Raw genomic sequence first — 25,137 nt, 5'->3', positions numbered from 1 at the left:
TCTGTGCAAGTGTACTCAGTGAATCGGGGTAAAAAATGTATTCAAGAAAAGACTGAAACATTAAATGTTGTTATACTTCTACCCAAACCATCGCTGCCTATCAAAGAAAACTGCATCTCTGTGGGGGACAGTCCACACCACTCGAGTTCATATCCTTAAGTGAACTTAAATCAATAAAGCCAGAGCCACCATCCTGTCCCTTCTGCTCTCAGCGTTTAAAACACACCCCGTCTACCTGCATTAGCCACGTCAAGACAAAGAAAGTCATCACGCTGCCTTCTCCCAGGTCCTGGCTTTATCCCTAGACACACACACATCCTGTCTAAAGCCTTCCAGACAAAATCAATACCCGGAGACAGCCTAAGGTAAGAACGCTGGCTCTCGCCTCTACCCTTCCCATACTTGAGTCATTACAATCACCCCACGCTGCAATTGGGAGGACAAAGTCATCGCGGTACATCTGGCCAAACTGCGCAGACGTCCCCGCATCCGCTGTTAATTGCACATTTGGTCGACTTCCAAAAGGGTTGGAGATGTTTGATGAAGTGACCCTTTATGATGAAATAAAGCTCTGCAGCTGTACGCCTCCGACTATCAAAGCGCATTTATGATGAAGTTCTCAGAAGTAATTAATTGAAAGGAAGCTAGGGCGGCAATAAACAAGTGCTCTGGACACGGGGGTAGGATACATGCTTGTGACATATGGCAGCTATGGGGTTTGCAGAGGCACAGGTTAGATTTCAGCAGATTCCAATACTACCTGAACTCTTATCGATTTTTTTTACCTAGGTGTCTGGTCTAGGGCTGTCGGAAATATTGTAGACCAATAAATTAATGGTAACAATGTAAGCGCGGTATCTATTTTCGTTTTTATTAATAAAAAATGTTCTCTTTGCCTCCCTACACTCAAAAAAAAGAGAAAACATGAAACTCAAAAGAATTCAAATTAAAGATAAGTTTTTACGATTTTCGTCGATAATATCGCTATAGCCAATTATTTTGGACACGATAACCATGTAAGGAAAATACGATATTGTGATATGATATAAATCGTAAATCCTACCAATCAAATTCATATTTAATTTTATCATCGTACGATATCATCATTTTATCGTATTAACAGCGAATTACAGCGAATTATTTTAGCATGATAACCACGCAGTGAAAATATGATACCGTGTTATGATAACCCTAAATGCAATATTTAATGCGTCACGTTTTATTTGATCTATCTACGATATAATCCTTTTATCGTATGAACATTACATAAATACCTCCTGCTTTTTAATATCGTGATCAAAACCGGTATGCTGAAAGAAGCGGTATTTCCAAACTATCTTAACTGTATTAACAAGACAGACATGTTTTTACAGGTGTGTAGAGAGTTCACTCGCCACCAAACACTTCAGAAACATGTGTTCCGTTGTGTCCCAGTGTGACAGATCTCAGCGCTGCTCTGATGCTGGAGATGAAGACAGTGGATGCTGTGCGATGACAGCGATGAGAGACGCGGGGACAGGTGTGCCGTGTCGTACCTGAGCGTCTCACAGTCAAACAGATGGTGCTGTTTATTGCTGCTAAGCAGTCATGCTCCACACCTTTTTAAACTGAAGAGATAATTACAGATATGAAGAGAACAGTTGATGTACAACTCAAGAGAACAACTCTTGTAACATGCTAAATATTCAATGTATGAGAGCGGCTTAATTTAAGAATGACACCGAAACTCTTAACAAAAAGAAATACATTTGATTCAATTTAAAGGTTCCTTTACAAGCTTCTTTAAACTAAAGGACGACAAACAGACTATAACCACAAAACTGTATACCTGCTAGTACCTCTGATTACGAATGCAAGTGATTTTTGTTTATTTTGAGTTACGGCCACAAGCTTTAACATGTTATTTAATGCACAACTCTCAATGTGCCTACAAACTTCTTGACGCAAACCATTCTGAACTTCTATCCTGGGTGCAAAATAGGATTGGGTCAGAAAATACGAGAACAAGGTTTTAATCTCGTTCCCTGACAGATGCGAGCTACACAAGCGAATAAAGCCGGCAGACAGGAGAAGAGCTTTGTCAGATATTGGGTGTAAGATTTTTCCGAGCAAGGGCTGAGGAAATGTTTGCCGGCCTCAGCTATTCTTTCTTCGGCGGCGTTACAACACATAACACAAACTACAGGAGCGTTACTGAGTGGCCTCTGACATGACGGGATTTTTTTATTGCTTTGACCGACTTTAAAAGACTGTTGTGCAGGCAAACAAACAAAAACGAAATAGTCAATGCTTGGGACAAAGGGAATCATGGGATACTTTAAGTTGCAGGTTTCAGGGTATCGCGATAATGATACGTATTGCGCGAAAGAAGTGTTTGTTTGGATATTTGAGTTGGTTTGAAATAATATAATTTAATGTTAATCTATTGAAAAAGTTCAGGTAAGTTTGAGCCCAAAATGAAATTTCCTTTTTAATTAAGAATAATTAAGTGACTATTATCTTAATTCAAAGTATTTTCATAATCTCCCAAAAATGTGATTTTGAAGAAAGTTGCGCTGATTTAAATTCCCTGTATGCAGACTTAAGGATCTGTAAGAACTGTTGGGGTTGACAAGCTCCCAAAGACTTACAACTCTCATATCTATGACATCTGCTAGCATGCTAGTCACTTGTCACCTGCGGACTTAGTGTAGCGATACCCAGACGCCCATAGACTGCGAGGAATTTTGACATCTGTGAAAACGACTGATGAAACCGAGAAGTCTTCTGCCGTGACCCAAATCCAGTCGAGCAGATTCAGTCCGTCTGTACCCTAGCGTTGAATGTCAGCCTGAGGAACTAGAAATCGCAGAACCGTCATGAATTCCTGCACCTTCGTTTTCACGATTCGTTTGTTCGATAGATATCATTATTATCAACATCAAGTCTGCATTTCATCCTATTGCAACAACTGAGATATTAGCAAGATCTCATTTGTGATTTGTTTTACTATACGAGTTGCACATCTGGACTAAACTCCGGATAATCTGACACCCGTGACGGCTAAAGAGCGGGTCGTGACGTGCCTCAGAGGTTCTGAGCGGTTTCACCGGACCTCCAGCCCAGTGGCACCATGTCAAATCCATAAATAAAACGAGTGGCAGTAGAACAGCGGGGAAAGTGATCCCTCTGCGGGCATTCTTTACCCTGGATGAGACAGGTCTGGCCCACTCCATTCATTCATTATAGATGTGCCCTGCATCAGTGGCGAGGCTCGTACGCACTCCCCGGGGCAGCCGGCGTGAAATATTCCCCTGCTAAAGTCCTGCAGGAGAAGTGAGGGAAAGGGGAGAATCTAATGAAACCTGTCGAAAAATGTGGCAGTTCGTCCTGAAATCGAAACAGTGTCAATTATATGTGGCGTGATCCGACAAAATCTTGTTGGTGCTAAAAACGGGATTCATTCACCCCCTGACATTATTTTCAAGACTGGCACATTTGCAGCCAGAATTCTCATTACAGTAATGCGTCCGAGGATTTACAGTAATTCAGACTATTGAGTGTTTTATTCGTTATTCTCATTATTCTCAAGAGTCACTCTCCTTCGATTGTGATTAGCATCTTGTTAATACACCCTGGCATGTTTATTCACAGGTTTCGCTGTTAATTTTAAACCTACAGATGCACAAAATCATAAAACACATGGAGATGCATTTTCGGATAATACGCGTCGTGGTGATGTGCCTTCATAACCTCTAAATCTGACGACCCCAGTCACCCCGTCTCGCACCTCACGCCCTGCCAGGACCAAATCCGGAACGCTTCAACTGGAGTATTTTCAGCCCGGCGTGTCAGCGTGATGGTGCACACGGGCTGGCCGGACCCCACCTGTGAATAACGACAGGAAGGTGTTAAAAACAGCAGGTGACAGAGTGACTAATGTTGCGGGGTGGGTGAAATCAGCCGCAGCGAGACACATTGTTCCATCTTCCTCAACCTCCTCGTCTTCCTCCTCAAGTACACACATATTTATAGACTCGAGTAGACTCATCGCTTGGCGTAACCGCCCACTTTTTTCCTATAGCCTCTCTGTTGTTAAAGCATTTTCTTCATTTTTCCTTTCCTCCATGGGAGTTTTTTCAATGCTTGAAACTTTTGAAACAAACCAATGAGATGAATCTCTTTTTTTTTAAAACAAAGTTTTATTTGAAGCGTAAAGTGTTTAAAAATGTGAGTAAAACTTAAGTATGTGTTTAAATATTTGATGAGCCTATGAACTGCTCAACCCTTGAAAATGATCGTAAGCTTTGAAGCTATGGTAAAAGTTTCAATTCATTGCATTTTAAATATTTGCATAATATGTATCATGACCATCTCTGAATAAACACAATTATTTTACACTATTATAAGGATCGAATTGAAATTCTGTCATTATTTACTCATTCTCAAATTGTTCCACATCTGTATATATTTCTTTGTTCTGCTGAATGCAAAGCAGATATTTGGAAGAATGTCAGTAACCAAACAGATCTCATCCCCCATTCACTCCCAGAGTATTTATTTTCCCTACCATTGCAGTTAATGATCTGTTTGGTTAATAATCTAGATAAGTGTACATTTATCAACTTTGGTTATTGTGATTCAAATTTTGTTCATAATCAAACTAATGTTAACATATATTTAAAGCGTGAAAATGCATGTGCCAGAATGAACATCCATCCATCCATTTTCTACCGCTTATCCGAACTACCTCGGGTCACGGGGAGCCTGCGCCTATCTCAGGAGTCATCGGGCATCAAGGCCCAGAATGAACATTAACCAAGAAAAGCATACTGTATTATAAACAAGTTTATTTAATGCCCATCAGAAACTTAATCTAAACCGTTACCAAAACCTTTAAATACATTTAAACCTTAAGGAGACCGGATTTCATTCAGCTACAATGCATCAAGGAATTTGTCTCCTAACGCTACTTTGCATTCAACCATCAGCTTCTCACGTCATCTTTCTTAAGCATTATAGGTTGCGTTGGGGTGTTTTAAACATTAAAGTAACTAAATATATATATATATATATATATATATATCAACATAATGTACAAGTACAGCAGAATCTGTGAAGTGTGAGTTACGGCAAGCTTTAGCTAAATTGAATCACTGGAGTTTAGCTGAATCATCATTTTAAATGAACACTAAACATTGACAGACCAATGAATTGTGGTCACACATTGTACCGGGGGAAATATTCAATAGATATGATATACTTCCAATGTATTTGCAATATAGTACAACACAAAACATTTAGCAAACACAATGACAGCACAATATAATAAATTTACAATATGTTGGTAAATATCGCTATTTAATACTGTGCGTTATTAAATTCAATCAAAAAATAAGTGTTGTTTTACGATTTAGCATTGCACGATAATATGCTAAACGCTTTGAAAACAGTAGGACACTGAAAAGTCTGCTGTAGATTTGCACATGGCACCATAAGAAATGATATAAAGAGTTTATCACACTTGTTTATCCCATTTATTCTCTAAGCAACTACATTAAAGGATGCGATGGGAGATGAATCAACACCTGCATTAACGCAACTGGAACGGTTGCTATGGAAGCAGTATGCTAAATGCTTTAAAGCATGCTTTAATGCTAAAGTCTGACTACCTAGGGCCCAGGTCAGGAAGGAGACAGAATGGCTTAACCAACTGTCTGCTTGCCGTCTCGCGTTACAGAATACACAAAATATACAACATGTAATAATCCCTTCTTACAAACAACATAAAATAGAGACTGTGTCTGTCCCCCGGATTAGCAAACATAAGATATTGCGTAAACCTCTTGAAAGTAATTTAATAAACGTTAAACAAATCAAACATGAACAAAATACAGATAATCAGCTGTTACGACTCGGATTGCTTAATATTAGATCTCTCTCAAATAAAGCACTTTTTGTTAACGATTTGATAACCGATCATAAAATAGACATGCTTTGTTTGACAGAAACATGGCTAAAGCCAGATGATTTTATTACTCTAAATGAATCCGTTCCCCATGATTATTACTATAAACACGAGCCTCGTCTAAAATGTAGAGGGGGAGGTGTCGCTGCACTTTACAAGAATTCTTTTATTACCTCTCAGAAGTCTAATTTTAAGTACAGTTCTTTCGAAGTCATGGTACTTCACGTATCGACACCTAATACTAAGGACAAAACATTTTTAAAATTTATTCTAGCTATTGTATATAGGCCTCCAGGGCACCACACAGATTTTATTAAAGATTTTGGTGGGTTCTTATCAGAACTAGTACTGGCCGCAGATAGAGTCCTTGTCGTCGGTGACTTTAATATCCATGTAGACAATGATACAGATGCCTTGGGACTGGCTTTCAAAGACACTCTTAACTCCATGGGCGTTAGTCAACATGTGTCAGGACCCACTCACCTTCGTAATCATACTTTAGATTTAATACTTTCTTATGGTATAAATGTGGACGATGTTAAAATCGTTCAGCAGAGTGAAGATATTTCGGATCATTATCTGATATTATGTTTGCTTCAATGGCCTACGGCTGCAAATCAAACTCCTTGTTACAAATATGGTAGAACGATTACTTCAACTACCAAAGATGCGTTTCTCGATAATCTGCCTGAATTGTCTAAAATATCCAGCATGAGTAATAACGTTGACGATTTTGACACTACTATTGAAAATTTTAACTCTACTTTCTCGGAAATATTAGACACAGTTGCTCCTCTGCGTTTAAAGAAAATTAAAAATAGCAGCCCAACACCGTGGTATAATGAACACACTCAGACTCTAAAAAAAGCATCCCGTAAAATGGAGCGCAACTTTAAGAAAACGAATTTAGAGGTATTTCGTATAGCATGGAAGGATAGTACTCGAAATTACAGGAATGCAATAAAAACGTCTAGATCCGCCTACTTTTCAACACTAATAGAGGAAAACCATCACAACCCTAGGTTCTTATTTAACACCGTGGCTAAATTAACAAAAAATAAGTCGTCATCGACGTCAGATTCTGATTATCAGCATAACAGTGATGAATTTATGAACTACTTCACAAGTAAAATCCAAGATATAAGAGAAAAAATTATAACAATGCAACCTGTAGTGAAATCCGCTGAACAAACTAACTACAGCACCCCTAAGGAGAAATTGCAATTATTTTCTACAGTAGATCACGATGAACTGTCTAAAATCATTAAATCATCTAAATCATCAACATGCATGCTAGACCCTATACCTACAAAACTACTGAAAGAAATGCTCCCCGAAATTATAGATCCTCTTCTTAGTATTATTAACTCATCTCTGACATTAGGACATGTGCCTAAAGCATTTAAGGTGGCTGTTATAAGGCCTCTTTTAAAAAAAACCAAACTCGACCCCAAAGAACTAGGGAATTACAGGCCTATATCGAATTTACCTTTTATATCTAAAGTTCTGGAAAAAGTAGTTTCAACTCAATTATGCTCCTTCCTCCAAAGGAATGACATTAATGATGAATTCCAGTCTGGATTTCGAGCATGTCACAGTACAGAGACTGCTTTGATCAGAGTTACAAATGATCTGCTTTTAGCGTCTGACCGTGGCTGTATTTCGTTATTGGTGCTGCTAGACCTCAGTGCTGCATTTGACACCATTGACCACAGCATACTTCTACATAGACTCGAAAATTACGTCGGCATTAACGGAATAGCATTGAAATGGTTTAAGTCTTATTTATCCGACCGTTTTCAATTTGTAGCAATAAACAATGAGGTGTCCCGCAAATCACAAGTCCAGTACGGTGTACCACAGGGCTCAGTCTTGGGACCCCTGCTCTTCGCATTATACATGCTACCTCTAGGAGATATAATAAAGCGACACGGAATTAGCTTTCACTGTTATGCTGATGATACTCAACTTTATATTTCCTCGATGCCTCATGAAACCCAGCAGTTTCATCGAATAAAGGATTGCATAGTTGACTTAAAAATGTGGATGAGTAACAATTTTTTACTACTAAACTCGGACAAAACAGAAGTGTTACTTACTGGACCGAAAACTGCTATGCGTAACAACCAAGAATACTGCTTAACGATTGACGGATGCTCCATAAAATCCTCGTCATCAGCTAAGAATCTTGGCGTTGTATTTGACAGTACTCTCTCATTTGAAAGCCATGTCGCAAACACCTGTAAAATTGCATTTTTCCATCTTAAGAATATATCTAAATTACGTCATATGCTGTCACTGTCAGATGCAGAGAAATTAATTCATGCATTCATGACATCAAGACTAGATTACTGTAATGCACTTCTAGGTGGTTGCCCTGCGGGCCTATTACAAAAACTGCAACTGGTTCAAAACGCGGCAGCTCGAGTTCTTACACGTACAAAAAAGTATGAGCATATAACCCCGGTTCTGTCAACCTTGCACTGGTTACCTATAAAGCATCGCATTAACTTTAAGATCTTGCTTATTACCTATAAAGCCCTACATGGTCTAGCGCCGCAGTATTTGAATGAACTTCTATTGTATTACAGACCACCACGTACATTACGTTCTAAGGGGTCCTGTCAGTTGGTAATACCTAGAATTTCAAAATCAAGTGCAGGTGGTAGATCCTTTTCTTATCTAGCGCCTAAACTTTGGAATATTCTTCCCTGCACGGTCCGGGAGGCAGACACACTCTGTCAGTTTAAATCTAGACTAAAGACTCATCTTTTTAATCTTGCATACACTACACCTCCATAATATTAATCCTCAGAGGATTTAGGCTGCATTATTTAGATCAACCGGAACCAGGAACACATCCAACAACAAATGATGTACTTGTTGCATCAAAGAGTGCAGAACACTACTCTACTCTCAGCCAGTCTTGTCTCTTTGTTCCAAGGTTACCGCAGGATGCAGTTCATGCCCAGACCTGATGGCAGAGCTGAGAATGGGAAGCGGTGACCTGACAAGTGCTAAGAGGATAGAGCTGGATAAAGGACGCGACAACTTTGTTTTTTTCTACAACATTTCAAATGCTATTAGATTGTTAATGATAATCTTTAATTTTTATATTTTTATTAAGCCTTGTTGTGCAAGCACTGATGAGCTTGTGCAGAGGCAGCAGCTTTTGCCAGAGGGGAACTGGAATCCCCTGGTTGGGCCTGGGTTCCCCTGAGGTTTTTTTTCTCGATGGGAGTTTTGGGTTCCTCACCACCGTTTGCATATTGTTTTGCACTATCTGCCTGGCCGGGGGGGCTGCTTTAGAATTCATACTTGTATTAAATGTGTCTCATGTACAGCTGCTTTGTAACAATGAAAATTGTAAAAAGCGCTATATAAATAAAGTTGAGTTGAGTTGAGTTGAGTATCAGGTTTGATACCTGAGGTATTTTTCTTTGAAACATTTAAAACACGAAGACCGTCATAAAAGGCATTTATCTATAACAACTTCTAATTTGGTTTTATCTTCAAGCATCATTAAAGAAGCTCATCTTATCCCTATACTGTTTCATTTTGTTTCCAAAATGTCTAAACATTAAATCATGAAATCATCATTTTTCAGATTAATCAGATAAGACAGTAGCAAAATGACATAAATCTTGTTTTCTGAAAAAAAGATTGATAGAAAACCTATGTGGCAAGGGGACAGGAAAAATAAACTTCAAATTCTAGTTTATTTTTCTGAACTCATCATAGGCAGATATGTGTTATTGTTTCAAACAAACGTAATATCGAAAGTCATTTTGCTTCTTGAGTAAATTCTTAATTTAAGGATGTTTATATACTTGGACTGGAAAACAAGAGGCAAACAGAGTTGGATTTTATTTGCAGCGTACACAATTTGGCAGGTCACTTGTACCACCATGAGCGTTACCGTCGTTGTAACATCAAGACTTGACAGCACACCTAGCAACCATCCTGTAACACCCTAGCAACCCATAAGAACGCCTTAGAAACTGCATTGCAAAGCTTTGTTTTATTAATAGAAATTATATTTTAGCAACAATATATAATCACTCAGAACACCAATAACAAGCTTTTAAAGAAAATAGGCTTCAAATGTAAAATTATATAAAGTTTGATTTGAAGTTTAATGGTAAAAAGAGGAAACATCAAAGGAATTACTAGTTTCATTAATTTCCAGGATTTATGCATTGAAATGCTGTGGCGTCTCCAGTCTTTTGGCCTCTATGTACGTTTTGAGAAAATGAGAACTGTGTGTTTTGATATTATGAGAATAAATACTCCAGACTGCTTAGTCTTTCTTGGGTGTGGGTCAAACGTACTTCATTTCTCCCTCTGAGTGAATACCAAAACAAACAATAAAAGATCTGTGTGACGCAGATTCGAGTTACCAAACAAAAAGTGAATCAATTACCACCACCGTGCCGTCGTTATCCTCCAGTCAAAACAAATCAGAAAGGTTGCTGGTGATAAATAATGTGTCTTTTCTTTGAAAGCAACAACGTGGAATGACAGACGAAAACAAAAAAGACTGCAAATTAAAAGATCAAAGTCAGGAGGAGTCTCGTCGGAGAGAGAAGCGCCGGTGATGAGGACAGCTTTGATCAACCGCAGATGAATTTTGACACAAATACTCGCTCAGCAAGGCAGGGCGACCTGAAAGAAATGGAGAGAAAAATCACCCAAATAAAGCTTCCAATTTTGAAATCCGTCTTTCCCAACGGTTTAGCTCAACCCGTCTCCAACCTCAAAGCCAGCTGATGTTGTAGCCGTCTCCTCCGTCATCATAACTCTATTCCCAACCCAAACACGCTGCAAGTTTTTTTAAGTTTGCAAACTACAATATATTGCATCTAGGCCAGTAAATGGCAAACTATGGTGGAATGAAAGGCTTGAACAGAAAAATGAATTAGATATCGGCCTGTTTGTGTTTCCCAAATGTTGGGTCAAAAAGAATGGGGACCTAACGGAGCCCATCGACCGGCCAGTTTACCGGTATATCATTGCCAGGGGATCCGGGCGATGACTCTGTCATAGACGAAATTAACTGGAGTGTTTTCCGATCGTTGAGTGACCCACGCAGTCTAAACAGATGGATTTAAAGTGCTGCTTTCAAGAGCTCTATTTCTTTGTATACGCTCAATCAATTTCCGGGAATAAATCGCTGAGAAAATGTACAATCGGAGGAATCGGAGACCCACGCTTAACAGAGAGAGAAAAGGGCCCATTCACCAGACTAAGGTGAATAAAATCAAAACATGAAAGCATTTATTCTTTCTTGAATGTGCTGTGATGGTCCCTGGAAGCTCTCCATAGGTCTGTGCTTTACAATAGATTAAATCAAAATAGTATCATAAGAAATTCATCTGAAAGAAAGTATTTTAAAAGAAGTTCATGGACACCATTACCTCACCTTCATATCGTTCCAAATACGCATACATTCATTCTTCTGTCGAACACAAGAGATATTCTGCAAAAGAGATGTAAACTTATTTTTGAGTAAGTTTTAGTTTGCATGTTTAATGTAAAGAAACGTTATGGCCAGGTTGTTATTTTGGTTTAAACTACGTTCTATAGACATTTTGCAAACGTAAACAACATGTTAACCAAATAAACCAATAAAATATTTCAAACTAAACTGAAACGTTAAACAAGCATACTAACAACTTTCTTCAACGTTAAATATATATCCATCCATCCATCCATTTTCTACCGCTTATCCGAACTACCTCGGGTCACGGGGAGCCTGCGCCTATCTCAGGAGTCATCGGGCATCAAGGCAGGATACACCCTGGATGGAATGTCAAATATATATTATATATATATATGTGAAATAAAAAAGAAATAGTTCCGATGTCTGATAAAGATCTGTAAAACATCTGCTGTGAAAACATCTCACAAAGGTCATGGAAAAGGAAGTTTTACATACATTCTCAATCATATACATTTTATAAATGTTTTCACGACATCTTACAGGAGACATCTCAGAGACGTATTGGAGATGGGCAAACAAATTTGCGTAAAAAAAATACGTCTAACAGATGTAAATGCATACATCCAATGTATTTCTCTGAGATGTGTGCTGTCAGGGTCTGGACCAGTGTTGTTTACGTCATGCAAAATGTTTTATAAAGGTATATATTGTTGATTGTTGCAAATAAAATGGTTATGCAATAATTCCCAATACAAAAAAAGGTTTTTTCTCCAAATATTGTCTACAAACCTTTGCCATTTTGGATGTAATATCTTTCTTTTTCAATATGACTCTGATCCTTTTTTATAAACATGTGAACTACACATCATGTCAAGGAAAATTTTAGAAATGAGCCAAAATGCAACATCGTGAAACGCAAAAAGCTCTCGAAATAAATTGAAATAAACATAATCCTGTCTGATTCACGGAATGAGTCATCAGACGCAGATGGTTGTCTGCTAGCCGTTTCTCTTGGTCGACTGTATCGCAGGTACTGAGCGTTAGGAGACATCCCATCAGCGTTGGAGGATTCCAGAGCCCATCCAGCCAGATTTACTTCCTTCCATCTGTCAGCCGACTTTCATCTCCAAAAACAACACAAGAGAGGATGAAAAAAATGTAAATAAGCAATTCAAGCTGGAAGTAGTTGGCTGTTTCTTCAACGTCGGGAACGCAGATGAAGTTCACATTAAACCTGTCTGGGAAATTATTTTTTTGCAAATTCTCAACATGACTGCATTTTTAACCTTGTCCAAAACCAAATTAGGTTTTTCAAAACTGTTCTTCATGTAGAAAAAAATGATCTGTCATGCATGCTTGTGTTAGTGTATAAAATTATTCCATAATTTTAGTTCTAACAGCAACTTCTACTCATGAGTTCCTCTCATCTGTTTATTTATAGAGTGAAGCAGTGCATTATGGGTTAGGGTCTAAGTCACATGTGACAGGTTAATTGACTGCTGAGAAGATTTTAATAAGGTTTCTCAGTAATGTACAGGTGGAGGAGTCCTGAGGTGCGATTACAGTACGAGACTCGAAGTGAGACTCATGCCAATAATAACCAGAAGATAATCCAGGGTCACAAAGCCAACGCTTTCACAAGCACTGCGCACCGAACTCGCCCAAAAGCGCCGCGCTGAAGCGTTGTTAATTTATTACGTGTCAAAGAGACAAAGCAGAAAGAGGAGAAATATTATATAGCCACAAAATGAAGAAAAGGTCAGCTGTGATTCAGAACGACGTATTTGGCCTGAATTTCAGCTGGAGTTCAAATGTGCACTGTAAAAAAGTTTGTTCTGTTAAACTGCGACAAAAGAAACTACATTTTAAATTAGCTTTAGAAAATCGTGTAGCCCAACTAAACATAAGATAGCTAATAGTATTAGCAGTTTTAAATAGTACACTACGTCAACAAGCATTGTTTATATAGCTACTGACAAAACCACATAAGCATACACTCAACATAAATTTGGCCTCTTCAGTTTGACCCAAACTTTGAGGTTTTAATCTTTGAACGACTAATAACTAATAATGACATGACCACAATGGCCGTGACAAACAGATATTCGCAGTAGGATAAAAGGGCCTGACAATAGTCTTACGGTCATTCAAGAGCTTTGCAGGGACCGCCGCATATAGCCTCTCACCCTCCTGATAGATTACTACCTGTGGACTTATTATTACATTATTCCATCAATGAAATAGCAGACGATTTGCTACCCCAATCATAGCTCGTGGCGGACAATGTGTGGACTTTTTTTACATAAGAGTGAATAAAGATTTTCAACATGCAGTGGTATAATGTAAAATGAGGTCACAGCAGGTAGATGGGATGAAATGTTAATTTCACTGGTGCAATGTGAAACAAACACCTGGAATAAGAAACAAGTCCTGTAATGTGAAACAAACTATTGCAAAGGTTTAAATGTATCTGTTGTTTTGGATTGAGGGATGAGGCAATTTCTATAAAGCAAATCTCTAGACAGAATTTACTGGATTGCCCTGAACAGGCCCTTGAGACGCAGCTGCTGAAGGAGTCTGTCTAAGATTTAATGGAAAGACGGCGAGTTTTAAGTACATGTTTACATGAGAAATTGCCTTTTAGCCAGACATCTCTCGCTCAGCCATTTCTCAAACAAATTAGAAATACCATTTCAAATCATTCCACATCAAGATTGTCCACAGCAGAACATACGATTTTAATCATAAAAAAACTTTTAATTATGTCTTCAACATGGATCTCAAAAGGCACCTTTTTAGTATGACAACCAGGCAATGATTATCCAAGTTTATGAAAATCTATCGCCATGTAAATCCTTCAAATGTAAACAATGAATGTATCTATTACCCATAATTCACTCTGTTGCCATGGTGACCTTGCATCTTGACCCTCACTGATGTCCCTTAATTTAATGATGACAGCATCCGAGCCAGTAACAGCGCAGTTTCAGAGGAGGACAGCACTTTATACAATTTGTTCTAAATGGTCGGGTCTTACTGTCAAGCGATTATGTATACTAGCGCCTTCCTGTCTGTCTGTCCTTTCAGCCTCCTAGAAAGATGAAGTACTTACTAGTCACACTTGCACACAACTAAACTGCACCTTTGTATATTATTGATATTTTATCCTCTTAGCCATATTTATTTAATATTATTTTATATTTCTCGTGTTATGTGTTTAAGAGCTCCGGTAACTAGATCAAATTCCTTGTGTGTGTGCACACTTGGCAAATAAAGCTGATTCTGATTCTTCTGATGAAGTTACCCATGTCAAATATTAGAGCTTCCACCTATTTGCCTTTTTCACTTTAGCAGAACTTCTAAGCTTGCCATTGATGTCCTGTTAGATTTACCAAAAACATGTGACATTTACCGTGATTTATCTTCATGCATCACATTTCAATCCATCAATTGCTCTTCACCTACAACAATGTCTCCTTGGTAAAAAAGGATACTAATTTATGGAAAGAGAAAGTTTGAAAGTGAATAATGTGTTAAAGAAGTCACAAGGGTAAAAACGTATCAATACAATTTTCACGCAACACTGTAGATCTTAAAATAGTTGATGTTGATTTGACTCTTTGTGGCCTTGGGCTTTAAATCTGTGTAGACGCAAACAAACAGCCTACGGCAGAAATGTCCAAATAAATAATACAGTCACGTTTGGGAAGAGATACAAATGAAAAAACTCATTGAAAAAAGTTGTTCAAACACATTTCATTCTTGGATATGCTAGAAGCAGGAACAAGGAATTCTGGGATATCTTCCCTATTTTAAATATAACACTATATATTCTATTATTTGTCCTACTTCAGCGACACACATTTGGACGTATAAATGAAGGCTACATGCCAGCAAACTTAATCACATCTACGGCAGCCGTGACACACGCGGATCATTTTAATGAGTTTGTTGCCAATTCAAAAAGCTGTGACTTGTTTTCTGAGTTATTATCCAGATATTATCCGTCAGATGTCATGTTGACTTCCTGATGGAGCAACAAAAAAGTGATAGCTATCAATTTAAAAAAATAGATTTTTTGGGTATTTAATAATAAAAACGAAAAGACATTTTCAAATGTCTGTCTTGTTATACATTTTTGATGAAAATCAGGAAATGTTTAGTAAAGTTTGAATTTAAGAAATATGGCTAGCAAGCTGATATTTTCTCAAATCTTTCCCCACAATACTGTCTCACAATACCGAAAAGACAGCTGACCAGCCAGCCAGCCCTGCACAAAAGCATTCTGGGAGCTGCTGGGGCTGACTCAATACCCCATGAATTACAGTCGCTCCATTTTCCGATACCTCCTTCTACATTTCCAGGCCTCCCAGCAAGAACTCGTGGCTGTGACATTGATCCTGTGCTCATCAGAGTAGAAAGCGAACAGGTCGAGACGGCGAGGATTAGTTCACGGTGTCCGCATTGATGGCCCGCACGGAGCGAGACGGCGTACAAGCTGTACACGAGATGGTTCAGGATACGGCGAGAGCACAGGTCACTGCACACATCTCTCGGTTTCAACGTCGATGCTGAAGAAGATAAATTGCAGTAGATATGTGAGATTGTTTTTTATGTTTGATGTGAAAACAGAATTGAGAATAAAAACGTCTTCTTAAAATAGTTTGAAATCTTAGCTTCAACACACTAAACAGTAGATTAGCTGGTCTAAACTAGTCTAACCGTCAAAGACCTCAACAGTCAATTCAAATCGTTTTTTACAGACAGCAACAATTTCATTATGTAACCCCCCTCCGCCCTATCAAATCCACACCGTTTTGTCATTACGCCGTCCCTTTTAAATCTCTAAACCCTGCATTTCCTCCCCAGAATTCATCTGTTTTCAGCTGACTCAACGGAAAGACAATTATTCACGTTCGTAACCCCTTTCGTCGGCGCTGGGTGGAAAAACGTCTTTGTATCTCAGCCAATTTGAATGATTCAGCCAAGCAGGACGTAATTCCCCCTCTTGTTTGAATTGCTGGTGCTCCTGCTAATCTAAACTAATGAAGTGAAGACCATCATTGTCGCTAATCTAAGCGAGGTCAGACGGATCCAACGCTCGTGGTTGGGTTTGATGTATTTGCACATTCTGTCTGTAGTTCAGACTCCATGTAGAGCACTCCATACGAAGTCACTTTTTATTCGTATAGCGTTTTCGCACTTTAACGAAAAACTGTAGTGTATTCGCAATACCGTTTGTGAACTAAAAATGAAAAACTCTTATAAAGCTTGGCCATTCCTTTTTAACAAAATGAGATTTAAACTTTTTCTACATATTTGTTATCAGTGATTATATATTAAATGCAAATTTGTTTAAATGATGACATCACACTCAGAGGCACAACCTTTTTATGTAGTGAGCGTGGTGTAAATGCACCCTAACACCCTATCTACACCGGACGCAACGTGATGCGATACGACCCCATTCGATAAAAACGGCATTTGTTGTTTTGCGTTGTGTCGCTCACGTCTAGTGTATAAGAGTTCCAGATGTGTTTTGGTTAGCATGCACCCTTAAAAGGTAGCTCACTAGGTTTTGGTCCAGGTATCTAAAGTCTTTCTTGTTTAGCATAAAACCGCAATGCTTGCTTTCCGCCTGACCGACGCTGAAGAGCTGAAACTTGTTTGGCCTGACAATTGAAGCATGACACCAGGCATTGGCAGACCCCCATTTTATTCTGTTTAAAGCCCCCTGTGACTTCGGATCCATACCGCACCACAACAGACTCTTTTTTTAGACAGCCGAGCGAGGCAGATGAAGTACAGAGGTGCTGGTGTTTGCCCTCTAGGTCTCTCCAGACATCGAGCCAGCGGGTAATGACGATATCGGATACCTGACCGCTGCAGAGCCCGGGGGCCGTCCTCACTTCCTGTTCCACCACACTGCTAATTATTTGTGGGAACACTGGTTGGTTCTGCTGACCTTGGGCCACACGCGAGTCAAAGAAGGACCAACTAATGCGCCCCAGCTGACATCAGATAGTTTTTACTTTTCTGTTTACAACTTTAAAGTTCTACAATGTGGGAATTTAAACTAGTTCACAAACCCCCAGTGGTTCATGACGGAACTGCAGAGGATATGTGAGAAATAATATAGTATAATATATATTCTATAATTAGGAATAAAACTTTCCTTTCATTTTCTTTTTAATGATGTATAACATGTATATAAAATGCATTTATATTTACTGAATATAAACATTACAATCTTAATTTAACAATTTTTTTTGAAAAAGACTCAAAACATAACACTATATCCAATGTCAAATATACAAATAGACAAAAATATCTGAAAATAACACAATTTACACATGTTCACAGAATAAACACACAAAAGCAGCGATACACACACACGCACACATACATACTGTACATGCAGAGGAACCTACAGAGTACATACACAAACAAACAAACACACACACACACACACACACCGTACTCACAAATATACATGCAGAGGAACCTACAGAGTACATAACATACACAGTACATACACACACACACTCACACACACCGTACTCACAAATATACATGCAGAGGAACCTACAGAGTACACACATATACACAGTACATACACAAACAAACACACACACCATACTCACAAAATTACTGTACACACACAGTCACACAAATAAAAAATAATCACATACATAAACAGTATTAATGTAATCACAAACACACAAAGACCCACACACACACACACACACTAAGACAAACACAATGCACACATATTCACAATATACTCAAACCCAATTGACACACATACGCAGATGCACATACAGAGTAAAAAAAAATACATAAAGTGTACACACAAACTGTGTGCACAAACATACGAAATAGCCACACAAACAGTATACTAACACAGAAAAAAATCACATACACAGTATGGTACACACACACAAAGACATGCAGAGACACACAAAAGAAAACCATTTACAACAACACACACAGAGTAGACGCACACTCCTCTCGTCCAGCAGTACACACGCTGCATGTTTGAAAATTATAAGACATAAATAAGATATTGGGTTGGAGGGCAGGATAATTGTATATTGATTGTAAATAATAGAGTGGCCCTTGCGTGTACATCAGAATAAAAAGCCCAGCGCAGCACTTTCACTGAGGGCCCGAGGCCTTCGGTCACACTGGAGACGACAGGGACGCTCACACAAACTCTTGTGCTATCCCAGCATGCCGTTCTGCAAAGAGAAGCAGTTATTACCCAGCGGCCCCACAAAGCTTTTTATTCTATTTCATACTGAGCTCCATTCCACATTTCCTCAACTATATCAGTTTTTGAAAGCCAAATGTGGTGTTATGAATAATTATGTGAAGTGTAAGAGCTCAAAGGTCTGGTGTTGACTGACAGCTCAGAGAGTCGGAAGAGCAGGATGGGCGCGTCACAGACCCCAAGAGTCTTGAACAAACATCTTACGGATGATTCTGTTTACCGCCATCTGTTGTATTAAAGAAAGAAAATCAAGAAAAATGCGGAAAGTTTACAGCCCCTTCACACACCAAAGCGACAAAACACCAGAAGTTCTTGATTTTCAAAGCAGAATTACAACAAAATGAATGTGAACTTCAAAAATCCTCCATATCTCCAACAATCCAATGCAGACTCACATTCGTCTACGACTGGTGTGACACGAGAAATCCAACGATTTCCTGGTGAAAAATGAAAAAAAAATATATAAAAAAAAAATATATATAAAAAAATCTGTTCGGTTTGTAGAAGCAGCGTCTCTCATGGCTGTGCGGTATGACTGAAAAACTACATTTGTTCAATATTTTATTTGTTTAGTGTTTGTATCTTTGTTTCATGTCACCCTGTCCAGATTTAACAGACGTCATTTCATCGTCACTCTCTCTTTTCCCAAACCAGAAATATCTATAGATTAAACCTGAATATTCTTTCACTTGTATTCATATAAAAACTCAACATGATTTAAATATGATCATTGGTAAGAAGCCTTGAGTTGTTTCTGCTGAATGTCATGATCTTGTCCCCAGACTGTGATTCAGTCACATATAGCAGCACTAAAAGCAGACAGCGCCCCCCGCTGACCAATCCCTACGAAAGCAGCCACAATCTCATGGAATTCAACAGTGCATCTCAAAACTAAAAATCCAGACGCCATTTATTACATCTTGTGTCATTGAAAACTTATTTGATTTTCTTTCTCTTTTCTGGGGAACATTTAACATCTAACCTCTGATTTTTGTGTTGGCTGATGATTTATTTAAACAGACACCTGAGGAGACAACCCTGCTGTACAAAAATATATATTTTTAATATTTTATATATGTTTATTATGTACATCTTACGAATGTTTTTTTTTGGTGCTTAAGTGTTTAACAGAATTTAAATGTGGGATCAGGAGTTGGTTTTTATGTTTTTTCAGCTCAGTTCAGTTCAGTAGAGAAATGAAAGCGTGGTGCATGTGTCAGTGCAGATATACAGCACTGCAGCTCACCGTCTGCTCTCTGCAGTTCAATCGTCTGCACTAACTAGATCCAGAGAGAATCACCACTCACATGTCAAACTGCAGCAACCAGACAACAACACACAATAATCAATATAACAAACACTCATTACAACATCTAAACACACTCATTTAAAAATATCAAAAGATCTGACTGTCTGTCTGCCTGCCTGTCTGTCTGTCTGTCTGTCCCTTCAAACATCTGTCTGCCCACATGTCAATCTTTCTGTCTATCTGCCTGTCTGTCTGTCTGTCTGTCAGTCAGTATGTCTGTCAACATGTCTGTCTGTCTCTTCACATGTCGGTATGTCAGTCAGTCTGTCTGTCTGTCTGTCTGTCTCTCCACGTGTCTGTCTGTCTCTTCACATGTCTGTCTGTCTGTCTCTCCACGTGTCTGTCTGTCTCTTCACATGTCTGTCTGTCTGTCGGTCTCTTCACATGTCTGTCTGCCTGCCTGCCTGTCTGTCCCTTCAAACATCTGTCTGCCCACATGTCAATCTTTCTGTATATCTGCCTGTCTGTCTGTCCCTTCAAACATCTGTCTGCCCACATGTCAATCTTTCTGTCTATCTGCCTGTCTGTCTGTCTGTCTGTCTGTCAGTCAGTCAGTATGTCTGTCTGTCTCTTCACATGTCGGTATGTCAGTCTGTCTGTCTGTCTGTCTGTCTCTCCACGTGTCTGTCTGTCTCTTCACATGTCTGTCTGTCTGTCTGTCTCTCTACGTGTCTGTCTGTCTCTTCACATGTATGTCTGTCTGTCTGTCTCTCCACGTGTCTGTCTGTCTGTCTCTTCACATGTCTGTCTGTCTGTCTGTCTCTTCACATGTCTGTCTGTCTCTCCACGTGTCTGTCCGTCTCTTCACATGTCTGTCTGTCTGTCGGTCTCTTCACATGTCTGTCTGTCTACCTACATTCTGTCTGTTTCTTCACGTGTCTGTCTGTCTCTTCACATGTCTGTCTGTCTGTCTGTCTCTTCACATGTCTGTCTGTCTCTCCACGTGTCTGTCCGTCTCTTCACATGTCTGTCTGTCTGTCGGTCTCTTCACATGTCTGTCTGTCTACCTACATTCTGTCTGTTTCTTCACGTGTCTGTCTGTCTCTTCACATGTCTGTCTGTCTGTCTGTCTGTCTCTTCACATGTCTGTCTGTCTCTCCACGTGTCTGTCCGTCTCTTCACATGTCTGTCTGTCTGTCGGTCTCTTCACATGTCTGTCTGTCTACCTACATTCTGTCTGTTTCTTCACGTGTCTGTCTGTCTCTTCACGTGTCTGTCTGTCTCTTCACATGTCTGTATGTCTCTCCACGTGTCTGTCTGTCTCTCCACGTGTCTGTCTGTCTCTCCACGTGTCTGTCTGTCTCTCCACATGTCTGTATGTCAGTCTGTCTGTCTGTCTCTCCACGTGTCTGTCTGTCTCTCCACGTGTCTGTCTTTTTCTTCACATGTCTGTATGTCAGTCTGTCTGTTTGCTGTCTCTCCACGTGTCTGTCTGTCTCTCCACATGTCTGTCTGTCTCTTCATGTGTCTGTCTGTCTGTCTCTTCACATGTCTTTCTGTCTTTCCACATGTCTATCTATCTATCTATCTATCTATCTATCTATCTATCTATCTATCTATCTATCTATCTATCTATCTATCTATCTATCTATCTATTGTTTATCTGTCTATTTTTTATCATTGTTTTAATCCACCACACCAGAAACAGTCAAATTCATCTCACTATCCTGAGGTAAGAGAACATTGCGAGGCAGGCCACGATAGCTCGAATCTAAGACAAACATCAGTCCAACAAAAAATATATATACTGTTTATATATTGAAGAGCGTGCTGTAGTATCACATCTGACTCTAAAAAAATTAACTCAAAAAGGTCACAGGCTTGACATTTAAGAACAAAAGCAGATAAACCCCACCCAGAAGTGAGCGTCTACAGTAAACCAACCGACACGAACAACACACCAGCAGATGAAACACTCACCCGCAGACCTCACGATTCAACCGCAGGAAATGAGACGCTGGTGGTTTATCTTGAGGTTTCTTTCAGTGTTTTGAGAACATACATCAAAATAAACAAACAGTATTTTACCACTAGCTGTGTTAGAAGCGTTGTGCTTGTTTAAAAAGTTAAAAACATTGTTGTGTTACGTAAAGCAAGTGTTGCAGGGGGTTGCCAAGCTAGGGTGTCCCTGGGGGTAACTAGGGAGATGCTATGTGGTAACTATGGTGTTGTCTGTGATGGTTTTGATCAAACAAACCAGTTATTTATAGTTGTAGTGCAAATGGTGTGTATACAATAATTGTCTGTCACTGATAAATACAGCAAACGGTGTGCGTGAGTACACATGGTTATATTGTGTTATTACCTCTCTGACTGTTTTATTAAGTAGCGTTAATTGCTTAAATTAGTTCATTGGCAGGTGCAACAAATGTGCTGTTCACTTCAGCTTAATGGATTGGGTTCATAGCATCCTACGGATGTTTGTCTCTCAAAAGAACTTAATAATTAAAATACAGCTATAGGTTTTCCTAAGAGACATTTCGGCCAAAAATTAAATTTTTTAACATTCGTTTCAATTGTATGAACACAAAACCACTTTTAGCCTAGGGATGTAAATCAAACACACAGTTATCAATAATAAAAGCATCACAAAACTGTGGCAAACACTTCACCGCATTACTTCCACACATGAAGAATTCACAGACACAGAGGTTTGTCTATGAAAAGTGCAACTACATCAAGTGTCAAGTCTCTGGTCCAGAGGCTTTTCCCCTGAGGACTAAAAAAGTCAAGAAATCAGTCCTCGACTCTCACAGAACACAAACTCCAGCCGAACGCCGATTCCCATGAGCTCTAAGCTTCTTATTCTGATTTATATTTTTCCTCCTCTCTGGAGAAGCCGGGCTGTTGATCGCAGCGGGGAAGCGGCAGGGCGGTTTAGCCAAGCATGCTAGCAGATAGCGCTGTACAGTGCTCGAAAAAATTGCCAAAAATTAATGGAATCCAAAGACAGGACCAAATGCCAGGGGAAACAAAAAAAGCCATGGCCACGCATGAACGACGCCCAAGGTGTGACAAATATAACCGGAGGGGAAACGCAATCGCTCGGAAGCAAATGGTGGGCGTGCCGAACAGACGCCCGCAAACAAACCCTGAAGAGTTTGTGTTGGTTAGACGAAACCAGTGGACTGAAGCACGAGGAGCTGATCTTTATTTATTTCCAAGGATGCAAAAAGGTTGTGAGGTCTTAAAATTTTTCTTTCTTAATATTTGATATTTTTTAAATCAAAAACAGCGCGAAATAATATAAAATATGGACTGTTGGACTGGAGAGACCACCAAATGATGAAGTCAAGGGTGGGCAGAAACGGGACAGGAAGTGATTGGAGAAGTTGGCGTGTCATACGTGAATGTGGACATTTGGTTGGTTGGTGGTCTTGAAACTGAAGTTACTTTAGTGACGTTACCTAACAACAAGAATAATTGAGTAATTAAGAAAGTAAATACGTATTAAGTCACTTAAGTCAAATTTGATGTCATGTTGACTCGCACACTGCCCAAGAAAGGCCAACACCAGGAAAAAGGGCATCAGAACGTCTAACATTGACCCAGCGTTTGGAAAGCGTTTGACGGATGGTCGCTCTCGGCTCTCAAGTGGGCCGGCGTCCAAACGGCAGGCCCTGTCGCTACAAATAACATCACTCCTTGGATTTTAGACCGATGCGGCATAATAAATCCCGCCCAACAATTATTGATTAAATGCTTTCTCCCAATAATGAAAGGTATAAATCTCTCGTTCTCCAAAGACAAGGTATATAATCTAATAAAGGAGTTACATGCCCAAACCTCAAAACGAGAGCTTAAGAGCCCGGCCTTGATTACGGCCCAATGTGGGCGAGCGAGAGAGAGCTTAAGAGAGAGAGAGGTCCGTTTGGAAATGTGTTTTTTGCATGGGCAGCCCACGATGGCATTAGTTATCAGAAGGCCCATTACTCAGGTGGTCTCACAAGCATTTATTGATCCCGGAAAAAAATGTGTATGCTTTGGAGCACAGACATGCAGAGACTTATTTAATAAAACACGTCTGTCATGTGTTTACACATTTGTACATGGAGACCGCTGGAGGAGCATGCTAGGATAAGCACTGCATCGCAAGTGCCCCAGAACTGTTTGCTGTTCTACATTCTTCAAAATACCTTATTTTGTGTTGGAACAACTCGAAGGTGAGAAAAAAAAATGATGACAGAATTTTTATTTATGGGTGAACTATCCCTTTAAGGGACGGTTTTTGTTTTATTACAGTATGTGTATTCCATTGGAATCAAACCCACAACAACTTCTGCACTGTTTTCATGAACGAATTTTTTTTAAACCATAAGTAAATATTACAAGTCACAAAAGTAAAGAACTAAAAACAGAAACTAAAACCAAAAATGAGTTTAACAATGATGAGATTGCAATAAAGGAAATGAAAAGTGAGAAACTTGGGTCAACCAGCAAGTACATGAAGTTCAAAGTTAAAGTCGGCGTGAAGCGAAAGTAGCGATTGTCTTTCTTCCCGTGTCGTGACACACCCGAGTGAAATGAGAATAAAACGTAGGGCGGGACTTGATTTCACCCACCGACCATTGATTGTGTCTTTCAAAGGAAAAAGATTTGAACGCCCTGCCCCGGCGCCATTCCTCGTGACCAGAAGTGAAGAGACGTCGTTTCGAGAGGAGGTTAATACTAACAAACAATTATTTTTCATTTCATGCCGACTTTAAAGTGAAGTGTGCTATTGGTTCGCCACAGAGATAATTCTGCCTATACCTGTAAGAGCGGCAGGACGATGTCTTCAAACACAAGGTCACCTCTGTTCCCAGACACTTTCACAGGGGGCCGCAGGTGGACTCTATCCCCCTGTAGTGTCTTGGATCTGCTTTCAAGAGGTAAACATGGCTAACAGTTATAAACAAACAGAACTCCATCTGCGGACAGAAAAAAGGTTGTGAATTAACTCAAAAGGAAAATGACTGTTTACGAGATAAACATGGCAGGTGGACAACAACATAGACAGAGTTTCTATCGTTCAGGGACAAATAGAAAGGAACAGGTTATGATGCGGCGACATCTGCCTCCCTCACGACAAAGATTCGGCCACTGCAGAGGAGAGAGGAACTTCCTAATACCATCAGGATTTGGCCGCGGCGGCTTCTTGATAATGTGATTTGTAGCACCCGTGG

The 25,137-nt window shown here is 39.4% G+C and overlaps 1 long non-coding RNA gene across 1 annotated transcript; it reads right to left on the bottom strand.

Moving 5' to 3' along the window:
• Positions 1-10,166: 10,166 nt before the first annotated feature.
• On the bottom strand, positions 10,167-24,864 carry LOC130429426 (uncharacterized). Its single transcript, XR_008907603.1, has 4 exons — positions 24,725-24,864; positions 11,686-12,514; positions 11,370-11,426; positions 10,167-10,612 (listed from the first exon to the last, which is right to left on the bottom strand). It is a non-coding gene; the product is annotated as an uncharacterized LOC130429426 (long non-coding RNA).
• Between the last annotated feature and the right edge of the window lie 273 nt (positions 24,865-25,137).

This window comes from Triplophysa dalaica, chromosome 10, assembly GCF_015846415.1.
Source record: "Triplophysa dalaica isolate WHDGS20190420 chromosome 10, ASM1584641v1, whole genome shotgun sequence".
Taxonomy (NCBI): domain Eukaryota; kingdom Metazoa; phylum Chordata; class Actinopteri; order Cypriniformes; family Nemacheilidae; genus Triplophysa; species Triplophysa dalaica.
Note: the sequence above shows the minus strand (reverse complement) of the source record. Positions and strands in the feature narration are given on the sequence as shown.